This window comes from Sminthopsis crassicaudata, chromosome 4 (assembly GCF_048593235.1).
Source record: "Sminthopsis crassicaudata isolate SCR6 chromosome 4, ASM4859323v1, whole genome shotgun sequence".
NCBI classification, from domain to species: domain Eukaryota; kingdom Metazoa; phylum Chordata; class Mammalia; order Dasyuromorphia; family Dasyuridae; genus Sminthopsis; species Sminthopsis crassicaudata.
The window spans coordinates 126180364-126200723 of record NC_133620.1 but is presented as its reverse complement, the minus strand read 5'-3'; the positions used below and the strand labels follow the sequence as shown (position 1 = coordinate 126200723).

Genomic DNA, 20360 nt, shown 5'->3' with positions numbered 1-20360 from the left:
AGATTAATTAAAATGGAGAATCACAGTAAAGAAAAATAAGAATTCTCATGTGTGGCAACATGTCAGAATCATGACCTAACCTTTGTACAATATTAACCTCTATACAAGTTTTATTGTAATGCTAATATTAAGATAACAGAATAAATGTCCTTAAGTATAAACTGATATCAAAACAAGGTTGGGGAGGCACACAAAATGAGTTAGTCTCAAGTGATAGTACTGCATCAAAACTTAAGTAATATATAATGTTTAGAACATTCTAGATTTTGAAGTATTTATCACATAAAAATAATGAGCTACTTTGAAAAATAAATTGAATAGAAATAAAAGTGTATCTAGAGGGATACAGAGGATGTGAGGAATACGTGGGTGTGAAAGACGATTGTTTGAAACTTATTTTGCTATGCAATAACCTGAGAGAGAGAGAGAGAGACAGAGAGGGGGTGGGGGAAGGAAAGAGAAGGAAAAAAGGAAAAAGGAAAAAGGAAAAATGAAAGGGGAAGGGGAAGGGAGGGGAGGGAAAAGGAGGGAAGGGCCGAAGAAAGGAGGTAGGGAAGGGAGGAAGAAAGGAGGGGGGGAAGGGAGGAAGAAAAGAATATTTGTAGCCTGGACACAGTGCAAAAAGGAAGGAAAACAAAAAAAGAAGTTACATACAATGGTTATCTCCAATACAGGGCAATATATAAATATGTGCCCTTTGAGAAACTGTATACAAAAACACATACATATACATATACTCCAGTTAATCAATAAGAATTTATCAAGCATTATTACACTCATTTTTTAGCTAATATACAATTGATAGATATTTGTTTCTATGTTTGTTTGTTTTTTTTAACTAATGTTCATAGGAATGTATTTAATATATTCCCTTGGCATTGGATAGGAGTAGGAGGAGTAGAACCTCTGGGTCAACGAATATTCATGTATTTATAACTCTACCACTCCATGACAGCAGACACTGTTTTATTCTTGTTTTTTGTATTCCTAGCCAATTGCATGGCACATAGTAGGCACCTAATACATTTTGCATATTGAATGACTGATAATGTCCTTCCACATTGGAAATCTTGAACCAATTCATAATTTCACAAAGCAATAACATGCCAGCTTTATCACAAGTAGATTAGCATTGAAGTTGACTTCAATACTCTTTTATCTATTGGATGCATATATCAAGTAGAATTTCAGAGTTGTTTTATTTATTTTTTTCTGATTAATAGATATTTGAAACTTCCATGTGGGCATTGATAATGTTTCTTTTTTGGAAAACTGACTTTTTATATTCTTTGATCACTTATCCATTAAAGAATGGCTCTTACACTTATATTGTCAATTACTTAGAAATCCTGGATAAAATGTGACCATTTTAAAGAAACAGTACTTAATTACTTTCTTACAAAGTTCATTCATCCAAAATGGGACTTGAAAAGGTCCTTAGGAAACCTGTTTAATGAACAGATTAGATAGATTTTATAATTAGGACATCCATTATTTATATGTAAATGTATGCTATTAAAGTACTTGAAAATAATTTATTCTTTTAATTATTTTAAATGTCCTCCTGTAATATTGTTTACACAATTAATTTGCACAATGTAAAAAGAAAACTCCAAGCTAGGTCATGAACAGTCTGAAATGACAGAACAACAAATGCCCTACAGAGTTATTGTGAGCATTCAATGGGATGATATACATAAAGCACTTTGCTAATTTTAAAGCTCTATATAAATGTTAGCTTTTATTATAATTATGAACACAAATTGTTTTAGATTTAGCTTCTTCAAGAATTCTTATTCTTCTCTGAGGTTCTTACTTCTCAAACCTGAATAATTAGTTTATTTAATTGAATTTAAATAATTTTTATCTTATCTGTATCACCTTAACTTTTCTCTTTTCAATTATTTATTTAGACTATCTGGAAATTCTTATTTATACTTGTGTTTTCTAAATTCCATTTCATACTTTTTTTAACTACCTGTAATCCAACAAAATGTCACTCAAGTTTTCTACTTTCTTTTTGGCAAGGTATTGATATTATCTGCATTACTACTATTTGTTTCTTTCTGTGCAGTTGTTTCTTTTCCACCTCAAAGCAGTTATTCAGACAATGTATTTCAGATCTAGAAAGGATCTTTAAAGCCGTTTTGTCCAAGTCATACTTGAAGAAATATATATATATATATATATATATATATATATATATATATATATATATATATATATATATACACACACATATATATATGTATATATATAACACATATATAACATATATATAACATATATATAATATAACGATATAATATTTAGCAAGTGTTCACTTCATTTTTTGTATGACAATTCTCAATGGAAACTTCCTACTTATGAAGGTAGCTGGTTCTAATTATTAAAACATATCTATGCCAATTAGATCCTTATTTGGTATCTGTCTCTTTGTAACTTCCAGCATTAGTTTTGCCCTGTAAGGAAAAATCACACATTATAGTGTTTCCTCTATGACCCAATTTTTGGTTTTCTTGACTATGATACCAGAATGGTTTGCCATTTCTTTCTGCAGCTCAAGAAATTTAGGAAAAGGGTTAAATGATTTACCCAGAGTTACACAGTTAATAAGTATCTAAATCCATATTTGAACTCAAGTCCTCCTGACTCTAGGTCCAGCACTCTATTCACTGTGCCATCTAGTTGTCTCTGAAAGGGAACACAAGATATAGTTGAGTCCTTTCTACATATGAAGGTCTTTTAATTATCCATATACCTTGGAGGTATTGAGTTCAGTTCCAGACCATCATGATAAAGTGAATATTTCAATAAAGTGAGTCACACAATTATTTTAGTTTCCTAGTACATATAAAAGTTATTTAGACTATACTGTAGCCTGTTTAGTAAATAATAGTATTATTTCTTTTAAAATTTGCCATAACTTAATTTAAAATACTTAATTATTTAAAAAAATAAAGTTGCTAACCATCATCTGGGACTTCAATGAGTCATCAATCTTTTGTCAGTAAATGTCTTGCCTTAATGTTGATGACTGCTTTCTGATCAGGGTGATGGTTGCCAAAGGCTGGGGATGCTATGGTAAATTCTTAAAATAAAACAACAATGAAGTTTGTCACATAAATTGACTCTTGTTTTCCCTTAAACACTAAAAAGGTTATTGTAGCATTATTAACTGGCCTAATGTCAATAACATAATAATGTTATTATAATGTTAACAATAATGTGTCAGGAAATAGGAAAGTTCTAGAAGAGGGAGAATAATGGGGAATGGCTGGGTCAATAGAGCAATCAAATCATCCACAACATTTATTAAGTTTTATATGGGAGAGGTTCATGGTATTACAAGTGTAATAGTAACAGCAAAAATCACTGATCACAGATCACAGATTACCATAACAAAATAATACATATATACATATATATATATGTATATATACACATATATATGTATATATATACACACACATATATATATTATATATGATATAAAATGTCATGTAAAATCTATAGCACCCTCCATAATTTATTAAGAAATAAAAGGGAATGAATAGGATGAGGTAGGGTAATAGAAGAGTATGTAGATGTATGGCCATGAGAAAAGATTAATAGAAAAGGGATAAAGAAGAAAAAGAAAGGATGGGAAGAGAAGCAAAGGAAGGAATCCATGATTGGCATGATTAAACAATGTAGAAGAGTTAGGAAGGATAGAAAATAAGACATATATACAAACAGAAACCATGAGTCAGGAGTAGACTTTATTAGAAAAATCTATTAGAAAAAGTTTTTGTACAAACAAAACTAATGCAAATAAGATTAAAAGGTAAACAATAAACTGGGAAAGCATTTTTACATTTAAGGGTTCTGATAAAGACCTCATTTCCAAAATATATAGAGAATTTACTCTAATTTATAAGAAATCAAGCCATTCTCCAATTGATAAATGGTCAAAGGATATGAACAGACAATTCTCAGATGAGAAAATTGAAACTATTTCTAGCCATATGAAAAGATGCTCCAAGTCATTACTCATCAGAGAAATGCAAATTAAGACAACTCTGAGATACCACAACACACTAGTCAGATTGGCTAGAATTACAGGAAAAGAAAGAAAGGAAGGAAGGAAGGAAGGAAGGAAGGAAGGAAGGAAGGAAGGAAGGAAGGAAGGAAGGAAGGAAGGAAGGAAGGAAGGAAGGAAGGAAGGAAGGAAGGAAGGAAGGAAGGAAGGGAAAGAGAGAGAAAGAAAGAGAGAGAGAGAGAAAGAGAGAGAGAGGAGGGGAGGAAGGGAGAAAGGGAGGAAGGGAGGAAGGAAGGAAGAAAGAAAGAAAATCTATTAGAAAAAAAGTTGAGCTTAGACAAAATCAAAATTAAAGATTTAATCAAAAGTGAAATTTATATTATATGTTAGTCATATTGCTATTGCTTAATATCCATGTTTGCATATAGGTAAATGTATATGTGTCTGAATACATATGGGTATGTAGGCATGTAAGTCTATGTATGTGTTTATAAAAATATGTATATATATATATATATATATATATATATATATATATATATATATATATATATATATATATATATATATATATATATATATATATATATATATATATATATATATATGGGTCTGTGGGTGGGTGTGAATATATATGTATATATAAACATATCTGTGCTTAACTATAGTTACCTTGAGAGAGGTGAGGGGAATGAAGGGGGAAGAAAATAATAAAGTGAAAAAGTGCACAACATAGAAGAAAATAATAACCTACAAGGAAGCAAGAAAAGATGGACACTAATGAATATAATTTCTTCTATTATTACATATGCTTTCTTGAAATAGAAATGTATTGTTATATATTTTGAATCCTCCCTGAGGTTTTGCTGGGTACCTGCCAATGTTTTGTTTTGTTTTCCTTTCTTTTCTTTTTCTATTCTGTTTTTTCTTAAAAAATTAAAAATATTAAGAAATATATTCCTTCCTTCCTTCCTTTCTCTTTCTCTTTCTTTCTTTCTCTTTTTCTTTCTTTCTTTCTCTTTCTCTTTTTCTTTCTTTCTCTTTTTCTTTCTTTCTCTCTTTCTTTCTTTCTCTCTTTCTCTCTCTCTCTCTCTCTCTCTCTCTCTCTCTCTCTCTCTTTCTTTCTTCCTTCCTTCCTTCCTTCCTTCCTTCCTTCCTTCCTTCCTTCCTTCCTTCCTTCCTTCCTTCCTTCCTTCCTTCCTTCCTTCCTTCCTTCCTTTCGTTTTATGATAGTTTTTATTTACCAGATATATGCATGGATAATTTTACAACATTGACAATTGCCAAACCTTTTGTTCTAATTTTCCCCTTCCTTCCCCCCCTCCCAGATGGCAGGTTGACCAATACATGTTAAATATGTTAAAATAACTTTTATGCCTAGGAAATAGATATCTTTATTATACTCTGTTTAAATTGCACATTGAATATCTCTCTTGTTATTTCTTTCAGAAATGCTGAATCTGAGTTAATCCTTAGGTTTTAGTTATTTTCTCCTTACACTGGTGTGGATTTGTAGCAAGTAAGAGCATAAGAAAAATAATTTTTCCTCTCATTAAAAACCAGGCTCACCTAGGATTGCATGTGGTTATTATGAAGCACTCATCATGGATTTGAGTCTAGGATAAAGGGATTCCATAGGAGAAAAAGGTGATACAGTGCTCACTTTGGGCTCAATAAAAGTGCCAAGTGTTAGGCTGGGGGATCTCCTCTCCTCTCTTCTTGCTTTCTTTCCTTTTTCTTCCACTTCCCCTCTTTCCCTTCCTTTCTCTCCCTCTGTCCTCCTCTCCTCTCCTTTTTCTTTCCCTTCCCTTTTTTCTCCCCTCTTCTTTCCTCTCTTCTATCTCTTCTCTTTACAGAAAGAAAGAGAAAAAAGAGGGAAAGAAACAGAGAGAGAGGAGAGAGGAGAAAGATAGAGAGGGGAGGGAGAAAGAAAAAGATAGCCTCTTCACTCTCACTTTATCGGAACTTTAAAGTTTTTTTTTTCTCTTCCTTATATACAGATATCCATAATTTCCAATATTCTTACTACTTTAAAGTTGACTTATTCCATATAAAAATTATGATGAATCCTAAATTATGTTGAATTGTGTGTCCTTATTTTGTCCTTATGGAAGTAGAGTGGCTGTGATACAGAGTAAGGTTCAAATTCTCCATTCTGAATGAAATATCTTCTCCTGGTTGAAAGTTTGAGCTAAATGTTAAAGAAATTTTGATATTTCAATATTTGAAAAACTTTCTGAAGTAATGTTAAGCTGGATTTTTTTTTTCTTTCCTGCTGTCAACTTAAAGTGTGTCAATCACCACCGCTAGCTCACTCTTTAGGTTTGGGAGACTAAAAGGCAGACTCCTCAACCAAATTAATTGTCCTTTTTCCATGATCCTCCTTTGAACTACCCTGCACTGAGGTATTTATTAAGAATCAATCATATCCAGGTACATATAAGACAAAAGTGGGGAAAAGTGGCTCCAGCCATATTCAAAAGATTGAAGTTAAGTACTAGAGAATAGACTTAATTGTAGTTCTGAAGATCTCCTGATTGCCAAACCTGGCTTTGTGTGTACACATGTGTGCATGTTTAAAAGTATTCATGTATAGACATACACATATATGTATACATGTGTTTGTTTACATGTGTGTGGATTTACAAATGTATTCTATACCTGGGATATATGTATATATGCATATGTAAAAGTGTGTAGAGAGATAAATTCCAATATATCCTAATTATCATTGACTGTGTAAAACATAAGAAGCAGTTATGCATTTGCAGTAATAAACAACTCTATTATATCAGGCCCTGCTCTGTTTTCTGTATGGGTAGGCATCTGGGTACCCTAGTAACACAGAAACATAACATGACCATCTGCCACTAGACCAGGCTTCAGGAGGCCCCTGGGATATAACCTGCCAGGAAGGCAGGCATTCAGACAGTTTGAAACATCACCATGCTAGTGTCTTGTGGAGGGCAACGTTAAGGCTGGGACCACAGGGATGTCTTGAACTAACACTCTTCTTTTATTAGTTGTTCCTATCCAAAGATATTACATCTGGATTCATTCTTCAAGGGTTAGCAAAGTCCCACCCCCTTTACTATCTCTATCCTGGTAATAATAAACCCCTGATTGCCAAAAGTCAAACTGTCCTCCCCATCCCCAACACTCTGCTCTTTCCTTTATTCCTTCTAATTCTAGTCTATCTTGATAATGTCTCTATAAAGACCTGCTTACCCTTTTTACTGTGCTCCCTGAAACTTCTGCTTTATAATCAACAAACTTTTTTTTTTCTTTTCATTAATCCTTCCTGTTCTGCTACTTCTTTCTCCTTACCCTCATTGAAACATGACTTATTCCTTTACCCATGACATGCTGCTTTGATCAGGTCCAGAAGTAATTGTTGCAACTCTCTTTCTTTTCCTTTATTTATGAGGGATCCTAGCTCATGACCCCCAGAAACTTGCTCTCTTGCTCTCCATTGCCACTTTCAGACTCTTCACATACTTCCATCAATTAGAAAGCTTTCCTTTAAGGTTTATATCCCACATTATTCTGATATTACCTAAGGGTTACAAAGACGAGTTCCCTAAAGCACAAATCTAACCATGTCTTTGCCACTATAACTCAATTAACTCTAGTGGCTCTCCATTACTTCTAAGAATAAATATAAACATTCTTGGCATTTAAGGTTCCCTATAAACTATTCTGTTTCAGTCTCTCTAGCTTTCACACATTGTTCCTCTTCATAAACCATTAGTCTCCAGCCACATTAGCCTCCTCACTATTCCCTTACATACACCATTTTATCTCCAATATCTATGCTTTGCCCTAGTTGTCTTCCATCCCTGGAAGACTTTTTTGTCTTCATCTCTTTCTCCTTTAATCCCTGATTTACTTAAACACTCAGCCAAAATGTCACATTTTATAAAATTCTTTACCAATAACCCTAACTTCTTCCCTAAACTGCCATTGCTTTCCTCACTAAGGTGGCTAAGGTGTTTTGTATCTTAATTTTACAAATATATAGAGTTTCATTTTTAAAATGGCAACTCCTTGAAGACAGAAGCTATTTTCCCTACTTTCTACATTCAGCAATTATCATAGTGTTTAGCATATAGCAAGGGATTAATTAATAAAAACTTGTCAACTGATTAAGTAAATGAGTAGCTAAATATTACGGATTTAGCACAGATAAGCATTTAAGTGTGTATGTTTATATGCTAATATTCGAGAAGCCAGCTGTACTTTAAAAAAAAAAAAATCCTGAAAGCTATCAATCCTAGAGATATCAGTATAAATCTAGTGTTAAGGAAATAGACATTTATCTTAATCATCCCGGTGAATTTTAAATCTAATTGAGTTCAAATGTTAGGACATTTTATTGATCATTCTTATATATCAGGATTTCTAAGCAATGAACTTTCCAAGTCTAACAGTCACAGAAACGAACTAAATGTCACTTTCTCATAAAAATCAACATCATTTTGTTATAAGGGAAAGAGCCCTCTTTTTGGACTCAGGAGAAATCCTAATACTGCTACTTCCCAGTAAACACCCAGGACAAGTCATTTCATGTCTCTTACTTTCAGTTTCTTCAACCACAAAATGAAAAGGCTGTACTTCAAGCTTTTTAAGGTGCCTTATAGTTCAAAATATATTATCAAATTTTGCTTCACATCAAATTAAAAGCAAATTAATAAATGCTGACTCAAACATGAAAATAGTAAGAATTAGAAACCTACTCTTTAAATCCATTTGTCTATTTTATTATATCTACTGATTTTGTTGTAGGGCCTTCAACATATATGTGATAGGAAATTGACAGTGATAACATCACATTCTCTCTCCCCCAATTTCTAACATACTATAAGAAAAATGTTTTATTACAAAGAAAGACTATCTCTCACAAGATTCTTTTACCCTAGAGGTCATTTACATGAAGAATAGTAAAACTCACTCCTTCTTTAGGATATTGTGTTAAATATTTTCAGAAAAAAAGCAGAAAAATCCCAATTGAATGATCGGGAATAAATGTATTAATTGTTCGCTATGTGCCAATAACTGTGAGAAGCAAAAGAAATACAACTGCAAAAATCAAAACAATCACTGACCTCAGGGAGATTACATTCTAAAAGGGAGAGGCAAGGCATAATTAGTAATGATAGCCAAAGAGATTGGCATGAAAAGTTACAGAGATAATGAGCAGAGTCATAGGAGAGCCAATGAGGGTAACATTTCCTGAAGAGATAACATTATTGATTGATTATTGTTCTAGAAATGGAAAACAGAAGTTTGTAGGACAGTTTGGAAAGCAGGTAACTAGCCTGAAAGGTAAAGTAACACTTCATTTTATATTGAGACACATGAGTTATTCGTCAATCAGAATGCTCTTGATTTTTAGTATGCACTGTTGTATGAAATGAATTTTCTCTAAATTAAGTTCTTTTTTTAAATAATAGATTTTTGATTTCAAAATATATGCAAAGATAGTTTTCAACATTCACCCTTGCAAAACATTGCATTCCAAATGTTTTCTCCCTCCCTTAATCCTACTCCCTCCCAGAGATAGTGAGCAATACAATATATGTTAAACATGTATAGTTCTTCTATACATATTTTCATAATTATCATGCTGCACTGTTATGACCCTGGATATCTTAGAATCAGCCAGAGTCAGGATAGGCAAAAGTCTTTATTTTTGTTCTTTTGGGGTGGCTCTCTGGGGATTATATATAGGAATCTCTCCACCTCCTTCCTCTCTCTGTACTGCCAAAGAATGAATCTCCTCCTCCTACTCCACCCAATGATCTCACTTCCCCTTCTTTGTCCACACCCACCGATTGAGCCACCACAGAATAATTAAGTAGGGTCATCCTCCAAACATGTTAATAGAGAATTGTCCAATTGGTAATTAGCTAGGTTACCTTGCATCTACTAAATTGTAGCCCTTTACACTGCACAAGAAAAATCAGAATCAAAAATAAAAAGATGAGAAAGGAAAAAAAGCAACAAAAAGTGAAAATACTAAGTTGTGATCTGCATTCAAATCCCCACAGTCCTCTCTCTGAGTACAGAGGTCTCTCTCCATCACAAGTTAATTTGAATTGGTTTGAATCACCTCACTGCTGAAAAGAGCAACTTCTGTCAGAACATAATCAACACATAATCTTTTTGTTGCTGTGCACAATGATTTCCTGGTTCTGCTCATTTAACTTAGCATTAGTTCATGTAAGTCTCTCCAGGCCTCTCTGAAATCATCCTGCTGATCATTTCTTATAGAATAATAATAATCCATAACATTCATATACCATAACTTATTTAATCATTCTCCAACTGATGGGCATCCACTCAGTTTCCAGTTCCTTGCCACGACAAAAAAGGGCTGCCACAAACATTTTTGCACATGTAGGTCCTTTTCCTTTTTTTATGATCTCTTTGGGATACAAACCCAGTAGGATCACTGCATATTAAAGATGTGTGATACCCCTTTGGGCATAGTTCCAAATAGCTTTCCAGAATGGTTTCCACCCACAACATATTAATGTCCAAGTTTCCTCACATCCCCTTCACCATTTATCATTATCTTTTCCTGTCATCTTAGCCAATTTGAGAGGTATGTAGTGGTACCTCAGAGTTGTCTTAATTTGCATTTCAATGATCGATAGTGATTTTGAAAATTTTCTCATATGACTAGAAATGGCTTCAATTCCTTCATCTGAAAATTTTATGTTCAAATTCTTTGACCATTTATCAATTGGACAATGATTTGTAATGTTAAAAATTTGAGTGAATTTATGTATTTTAGAAATGAATGTAAAAATGTTCCTAATTTTCTGCTTTTCTCCAAATCTTGTCTATACTGTTTTGTCTGTACAAAAACTTTTTAAATTTAATACAATCGAAATTATCATCTGTAAACAGTGAAAATGTGCTTTCCTCATTACATACTCTAATTCCTTTAATTTCTTTTTTCCTTATTGCTAAAGCTAACATTTCTAAAACAATATTGAACAGTAATAGTGATAGTTGTCAACCTTGTTTCGTCCCTGATCTTATTAGGAATGCTTCTAGGTTATTCCCATTGCATAGGATGCTTGCTGATGGTTTTAAATAGATGCTACTGATTATTTTAAGGAAAAGTCCATTTGTTCCTATACTATAATGTTTTTAGTAGTAATGGGCATTAGATTTTGTCAAATACTTTTTCTGCATCTGTTGAGATAATTATATGATTTCTGTTAGTTTGGTATTAATATAACCAATTATGATAATAGTTTTCCTAATTTTGCACCAGCCCTGTATTCCTGGTATAAATCCTACTTGGTCATGGTGTATTATCATGGGGATAACTTGCTGTAATATCTTTGTTAATGTTTTATTTAAGATTTTTGCATCAACATTCATTAGGGAAATTGGTCTATAATTTTCTTTCTTTGTTTTCACTCTATCTGTTTTAGTTATCAGCACCATATTTGTGTCATAAAAGGAATTTGGTAGGACCCCCTTCCTTCACTATTTTTCCAAACAGTTTACATTGTATTGGAATTAATTGTTTTTTTAAATGCTTGGTAGAAGTCACTTGGAAATCCAGCTGCCCCTGGAGATTATTTCTTAGGAAGTTGATTAATAGCTTGTTCAATTTCTTCTTCTAAAATGGGACTATTTAAGTAATTTATTTCTTCTCCTGTTATTCTGGGCAATCTATATTTTTGGAAGAATTCATCTATTTCACTTAGATTATCAGATTTATTGGCATAAGGTTGGACAGCATATCTCCTAATTATTACTCTAATTTTCCTTTTCATTGCTGAAGTTCACCCTTTTAATTTTTGACACTAGACAATTTGATTTTCCTCTTTCCTTTTTCTAATCAAATTAACTAAAGGTTTATCAATTTTTTTTTCATAAAACCAACCCTTTGTTTTGTTTGTTAGTTTAATAGTTTTCTTACTTTCGATTTTATTAATCTCCTCTTTTATTTTCAGAATTTCAAATTTGGTATTTAATTGAAGACTTTTAATTTGTTCTTTTTCTACCTTTTCTAGTTACATGTCCAATTAATTATCTTTCTCTATTTTATACAAGCAAGCACCCAGAAATATAAAATTTCCCCCCAAGCACTACTTTGGCTGCATCCCATGAATTTTAATATTTTGTCTTATTATTGTCTGTCTCTTGTATGAAATTATTAGTTGTGTCTATTTGATTTCCAATTAATTTTTGGCCTATTTTTCCTTGGCTATTTATTACATGCAATTGTTATTCCCACATGATCTGAAAAAGATACATTTATTATTTCTGCCTTTCTACATTTGATTTTGTAGTTTTAATGACCTAATACATGGTCAATTTTTGTGTAGATTCCTGGGCCACTGGAAAAATAAGTGTATTCCTTTCTGTCACCATTCAATTTTCTGCAAAGATCTATCATACAAAACTTTACTAAAACTATATTTACTTCCTTAACTTCTTTCTTGTTTATTTGGTGGTTTGATGTATCTAGGTCTGATAGATTAAGATTGAAGCCTCCCCACTAATATTGTTTTCCTGCCTATTTCTTCTTTCAGCTCTATTAACTTCTCCTCTAGGAATCTGGATATATACTGTTTGGTACATATATGTTTATTATTGATAATACTTCACTATTTATGGTACCCTTTAGCAAAATGTAGCTTCCTTCCTCATGTCTTTTAATTAGATCTATTTTTTCTTTGGCTTGATCTTAATTTCTTAAGAGTTAAACATATCATCTTCCATATAGTGATGTAAACATTTTATCCTTTAAAAAAAACAGTGTTGTTTTTATTTCTTTTAACCTTTTTATGCTTCTCTTAAGGTCTTCCTCTGAAGATCAAATTTTTCTGTTCAGCTCTGGTCTTTGAATGAAAAGTAAATGGAAATCCCCTATTTCATTGAATCTCCATCTTTTCTCTGAAAGATAATGCTTAATCTTTCGGAATAGTTGATTCTTGGCTAAAGTCCAAGCTCCTTTGCCTTCCAGAATATCATATTCTAGGACCTTTATTCCTTTCAAATGAAAACTGCTGGGTCCTGAGTAATTCTATTTGTGGTTCTTCAATATTTAAATTGTTTCTTTATGAATGCTTGTGGTATTTTCTTCTTAATCAGATAATTTTGAAATTTATGATATTCATTGAAGTTTTCATTTTGGGGTCTCAGGAGGTGATTGGCAAATTCTTTCAATGGTTATTTTGCCCTCTAGTTCTAGGATATTAGGGCAGTTTTCCTTGATGATTTCATGAAAGATGTTATCTAGGTCTTTTTTTCATTGTGGTTTTGAAGTAGTTCAATAATTCTTAGATTGTCACTTTTGTATCTATTTTCCAACTCAGTTGTTTTTCCAATGAGACATTTAACATTTTGTTCTATTTTTTTTTTCATTTATTTGGTTTTGTTTGACTGATTCTCTATGTCTCATTGGGTCATTCACTTCCATTTGTTCAATTCTAATTTTTAGTTAATGATTTTCTTCAGTTAGCCTTTTTGCATCCTTTTGCATTTGGCCAATTGAACTTTAAAATGAAGTGTTTTGTTCATTGTTTTTTGTTTTTGTTTTTGTTTTTTTTCCCATTTCACCAATTCTATTTTTAGGGACTTGTTCTCTGTTTCTATTTCATCAAGTCTGTTTTGTAGGGATTTGTTTTCTTTTTCCATTTCACCAAATCTATTTTTAAGGAAGGATTTTCTTCAGAAAAATTTCTCTCTTTCCTTTTCCATAGTTCTCAATTTCTTTCCCAATTTTCTTTTAACTAATTTTATTATTTTTTTTTCTGAGACAATTGGAGTTAATTGACTTGCTCAGGGTCACAAAACTAGAGAGTGTTAAGTGTTTGAGGCCTCCTCAAATCCTCCTAACTTCAGGGCTGGTGCTCTATCTACTGAACCACCTAACTGCCCCTCTAACTCTTTTTTAAAGGTCCTGTTTGATCCCTTCCAAGAGAATTTTTTGATTTGCAGAGCAACTCATATCACTCTCTATGTCTTTATTTGGAGATGTTTTGCCTTTAGTGTTTCCAGGGATTAAGGTCCTTTTTTTTTTTTTTTTTTTTTTTTGTCTTCATAATAGCTCTCTATGGTCAGAGCTCTTTTTACTTTCTTGCTCATTTTTAAAGTTAGGGTCTGCTCTTAGGGCAAAACTTCCCAAGCTCCCTCTATAGACCACAGAGATTTCACACCGCTTTGGAGTCCATGCTGTCAATTTCCTTGTTATGTTGTGTGAGCATGTCTATGTCCCACATTATGCAAGGGTACCGGGGCTCACTATTTGCCTTCTATAAGGTTTCACAGCTAGTCTGCTGATCCACTGGCTTCTGAACCAGGACAAAATAGCCAATGCTGCTATATTTTGTCTACAAGCTTCCCAATAGATTCCCCCAGTTCATGGAGGTCTCTCTACCCTGCATCTCCCTGTACTGCACCTGCACTGGGCTGCCTCACCCCCCCTGCCCAATTGAGACAGACATTTTCTGAAGTTCTTCCAAGATATCTTCTTCTGGAAATTTGTTATGCCCAAAATAGTTGTAGGTTCTCTCATTCCAAAATCTATTCAGAAGCTTCACTTGGTGCTGATTTTGAAGGAAGCTATGAAGAGCTCAAAGACCTGTCTACTCTCTGCCATCTTGGCTCAGGCCCCTAAATTAAGTTCTTAATGTTTACTTCACACGTGTATAAAATGAGAGCAAGAAATTTTCTCTTGATGCTGTACATTTTAACATTCTCCAAAATAAAATTATTCATTAATTCACTTTCCTAAAATATATATTTGAAGCTAAAAAATTGAGAGGCACTTTCTAGCCTGAAATGAGAGAGCCTAGGTTCAAAGCCTAGTATGGGATCTAGTTGGGTGTCTAGATAATTAATTAAATCTTAATGACCCTGTTTTATCACTTGTCAAATAGATACTACTAATATCTATCTACTACTTTGGGTGGAGAAAGTTTTCTCTTTCCTTCCAATTTTTTGTCCCTGTTTCTTCAGAAAGGTCATGGGAAAAATCCTGGTTCTTCAACTTGGAGAACCTGGGTTTGAATCTTGCCTTTCACCATGGGCAAATCATAGAACTTCTCTGACCCCATTTTCTTCCTATGTAAAATGAGGGTGCTGAAGCAAATGAACTCTGAGGTCCCCTGAAGCTCTAAATCTTATGACCACAGTGATCACATAGTATTGTTGTAAGGAACACATTTTGTAAAGATATATATTAGTATGTTGACATTATTATAAACAGAACAACTTCTTGTGTTTTTCTATTTCAAATTTTATTGTCAAATTTATCCATAATAAATGTTTTCTTCATTATAAATCATTTTTAAAAATAGATAATGAAAATAAATTATTTTCTCAGAATATTAAATATTGAAAAATACTCCTCTTAATAACATTTTCTAAATTTGTAATATGATAAAAAAATTTATTTTATGACTCAGTTAATGTAGTAAAAAATATGAGGACTCTAGCATATAAGGTCAAAGTTATGTCAAAAGCATGTAATTATAAGTTTAAAATGAAAGTTTCAATGAAAAAGTCTCATGACATTGAGTTTTATTATGCATTGCAAAAATATCAAATATTCCTTACTTGTCATTGAGTCATTTGAAAAGCTACATATCATTTCTCAAGATTTTCAGGTAGAAAAACTTGGGACACCTGAGAATTTTAAAAATTATTTTAAAAATATTGTATCCCCTAATGAAATACAGGCAAAGCACTGACAGACATTTGTTCAAATTTATTGGAAGTTCATAGTTCAAAAGTCTTTAGCAAGAGACTAAAAATATTATTTCCTGATTGAATTTCTCAGGTTGAAAAAAAGCTATTCATAGTAAAATTAATTTTGTTTAAATTTGTAATGTTTGGTACTAATATAATAGATACTTTTCAATTCATCTATTGGATTTTGTAAAATTCAACCTGGTATTCCTTTGAAGCATTTTTTAGGATTTTTAAAATATCACCATATGATCAAAATTGAGATTTCAGTCTTATTTTTAAAGTAATAATACATAACAGATAATAACAAATAATAAAATCTAAATTTAAAAAAAAATTACTACCTTCAGCAATTTAACAATATGTGAGGTATAGAATGGGATATTGTATTTGGAATTTCAAAACTTGGGTTCTACTATCCTCTGAGTCATTTTCTATGTTGTCTAATAGGAAGCAAATCTTTAATCACTCTTGAAAAGATGATCCTTAAAATTTCTTTCAAGGCTAAAATTGTATAATTATGTTAATAAGTATTTATTGATCATATACTATTTGTTAGCAATGCATTATAGGGGAAACAAAACCAAACAAAAATGTAAAACTCTAACCCATCTTTAAAAGCAGTTACTTGCAATATCTCCAGGAAGACATTAGTTTGAATGAAATTTGATTTCTACTGAGGAAGCAATGCTCTATAAGTAAATGTAATAAAAATAGAACAAGTATAAATCAAAGAAGATATTTATATCTATTCTCTTTCTTCTTTCAGATTTGGGTTTAAGTATTTACAGTATGGAGTAACTCTAACTCAATTTTTCAATTACCAAGTGACATATAGCTAGTTGTGCTTTTAATTTATTCCTTTAGACAGGGGAAAACAAAATCTTTTTCAAAAGACCTTTTGAATTCAATTAAGACAAGTACCAACCAACCCTACCTCTCTTCAGATATTTCATTTCTTACCTGGCTGTCCAACTTTGGCATTTCTCTGACTGACTTTTTTCACCATGCATCAGGGAGTTCCTTAGGGGGATAACCTCAACATCTTACAGGATTTCATCATCCTTTGTTATTATTTCATTACTAATATTAGCCTCCCTTATTAGAGGGTGGGGGTCATGATTTCTAAATCTCCATTTAATGAAAGAACTCCATTCAGATATCTCTTTATTTAGAGCCCCCTTTGTGATTCTCTTTCTGGTATACTTATTCTGGTTAAAAATTCCAACCTCATTTCCAGTGGCTGAAGGAATAGACTCTGAGAAGACATGAAAGATTCTGATAGTCACCATCTTGTCCATATTCTCATCTTGTAACACAAGAGAATTCAGAATATTTCCTCTTTTAATTTCTCTTACTGGTCCTCTTCATGGATCTCAAGTAAGGGACTGACCTCTAAAACAGCTCTTCAGAAGGAATTTCCAAAATGCACACCTGTTGATTTCATCAAGAGATGTCTTGTAAAGAGGCTGTCTTGGAGATTGGACTCCTCTCAGGCTCATTCCAATTCTTCCAAGCCAAGTTATTCAAAAGATCTGTGAAACTTCTGGTGTCAAGAAAAAGGAGTGAGGCAGGGACCATCCTGAATTCTCCGAAATTCCCTTCCAAAAAATCCTCACAATTGTTATGCTTCAGAACAAATTTTAGAGTGGTGAATCAGCTTTTCAGTCCAAGACAATCTGGAAGGTTGACAGGAAAGGTATGTTGCATTAGGATGGAAGGGTAACATGACTAGGCAACAGCAGGGGCAACCACATCCCAGGGGGTCAACAGAAAAGCCCTATACCTCAATGTAAACCAGTAGGGAGGCTCTGAATCCCATGGCAAGTTAGCAGTAATGAGAGCCAGCAGCAAGTCCCTGAGTTCCTCTCCAGAACAATAAACTTAGGACAGTGCTCTCACTGCTCCAGGAGCAGAGTCCAATTTTGTAAAAGATAAAAAGTAACACAATAGACAAAAAAAAAGAAACAAAAGTCAAAAAATAGATTTGACCATAGAAAATGTCTATTGTGACAGAGAAGATCAAAGCAGAAACTTAGAAAAGGAAAACATTAACATGTCCATAAGTGAAGCTTCAAAGAAAAATACGAATTGGTCTCAGGCCCAAAAGAACTCCTAGAAGATCTCAGAAAGGATTCTACAAAGCTAATAATAGAGTTAGAAGAAAGCTGGAAAAAAAACAAATGGAATAATGTAAATAATAAATGAAAAAAAAAAAAAAGAAGGAACAGCTTGATAAAGGTAGCACAAAACATGGAGAAAAGATATTTTAAAAAATTAAAAAAAAAAACAACTTCTCAAAAAGTTGAACTCCTCAAAAGGAAAGGAAGATACAAAAGCTCCCTGAAGAAAATAATTCCTTAAAAGTTAAAACTGGGAAAGTAGAAGCTTATGACTCCATGAGACATCAAGAAATAGTGAAATGAAATCAAAAGAAAAAAAAGAAGAAAATGATAAATAAAGTGACCTGGAAAATAGGTGGAGGAGAGATAATATAAGAATTTTTGGACTACTTGAAAGCCAAGATCAAAAAAGAGCTTAGATCTTTTTTTCAAGAAATTTTAAAGGAAAACTGCCCTAATATTCTAGAAGTAGAGAGGGAAAAAAAATCCACTCAAAAAATCCACCAATGTCACCTTCCGAAAGAGATCCCGAGATGAAAACTCACAGGAATATTATAATCAAATTCTGTAACTCCTTAGTCAAGGAGAAAATATTGCAAATAAACAGAAATGAAAAATTAAAATACTATGGAATCACAATCAAAGTTATACAGGATTTTGCAGCTTCTACATTAAAGGATCAGAGGGTTTGGAATATAATATTCTGAAAGGCAAAAGAGCTAGAATTTCAACCAAGAATCACCTAGTGGGAAAAACTGAATATAACTCTTCCTGGGGAAAATTAATATTTATTAAGGTGCATTAATTAATTAAAAATTAAAATAAAGTAGATTTCAAAATGGATCATGACCTAGAAATAGAGATATGACAAGAAAATTAGAAGATGAAACATATTACTTATCAGACTTATTGATAATAAACAAAAGATAGAGAGTAAAATTGCTTGTAAAATGCATAGTTTCAATTACATTGAAATACAAAGGTTTTATGCAGTGGTGGATCAGTGGAATAGATTAGATTAACAAAACACAATAATCAAGGCCTATAGCATTCTAGTATTGTGATAAATCCCCAAACTGTACCTTCTGGAATAAGAACTCACTATTTGACAAAAATTGCTGGGGAAAATGGAAAATAATATCTTAGAAATTCGGCATATACTTACATCTCACACCCCATACCAAAATAAGGTCAAAATGGGTACATGATTTGGGCATAAAGGATGATGTCATAAACAAGGAGAGCAAGGGATAATTTACTTATTAGACTTTGGAGAAGGGAGGTATTTATGACCAAAGAATAGAGAATGTCATAATAGACAATTTTGATTACATTAAATTAAAAAGTTTTGCACATACAAACCAACAGAAAAAAAGATTAAAAGAGAAATAAAAAACCAGGAAAAACATCTTTATAACCGAGTGTTTCTGATAAAGGTCTCATTTCTAAATTAAATAAAGAGCTGTCAAATTTATAAAGAACACAAGTCATTCCCCACTTGATAAATAGTGAAAGGATATGAATAGAAACTTTTCAAATGACGAAATTAAAGCCATCTATATTTATATGAGAAATGCTCAAAATCGCTATCCATTAGAGAAATGCAAATTAAAACAACCCTGAGGTACCACCTCACACTTCTCAGATTGGCTAAAATGACAGGAAAAGATAATGATAAATGTTGGAGGGGATGTGGTAAAATTATGACACCAATGTATTGTTGATAGAATTGTGAAATAATCCAACCATTCTAGAGAAACTGTGCATACCATTGGCCCACCAGTGTCATATTTGGGTCTGTATCTCAAGTAAATCTTAAAGGAGGGAAAAGGACCCATAAAATATTTGCAGCAGCTCTTTTTGTGGTAGCAAAAACTTGGAAAATGAGTAAATGTCCATAAATTGGGGAATGTGTTATGATATGTGAAAATAATAAAATATTATTCTTCTATAAAAATTCTTCTTTAAAAAGTCTACTAAAATGCAAAATGAGCAAAACAAGCAGAACCAGGAGTACACTGTATATAGTAACATCAAGAATGTGCAGTGATCAAGTGTGAAAGACTTGGTTCTTCTTAGTGGCTTAATAATCCAATATAATCTTAATACATTTTGGATAGAAAATGCCATCTGCATCCTGAAAAAGAACTAAGGAGACTGAATGTAAATCAACATAAGCTGTGTTCACTTCTATTTTCTATTTTTTTTTTATTTCTCCCCATGTTTTTTCCCTTTTGCTTTGATTTTTCACTCCCAATATGATTCAGGACATAATGTACATTAAAAATAAATAAATTTACTAGGAAAAAATATTTTGTACACATAAAACAAATGTAGCCAACATCAGAAGAAAAACAGAAAATGGGGACAATTTTTTCTATATTCAGTTTATCAGAGAAAGATATATCTAAAATATATACAAAACATTGTTAAGTCTACAAGAATACAAATTATTCTACAATTGATAAATTGATAAATGATATGAACAGGCA

The 20360-nt window shown here is 32.3% G+C and overlaps 1 long non-coding RNA gene across 1 annotated transcript in view; it reads right to left on the bottom strand.

The window, feature by feature from the left end:
* Positions 1–15560: 15560 nt before the first annotated feature.
* LOC141541104 (uncharacterized) overlaps positions 15561–20360 on the bottom strand; it is a 21502-nt gene continuing 16702 nt past the window's right edge. The window contains exon 2 of the long non-coding RNA XR_012481657.1: positions 15561–17424. This is a non-coding gene — a long non-coding RNA (uncharacterized LOC141541104). The remainder of the gene's footprint in view (positions 17425–20360) is intronic.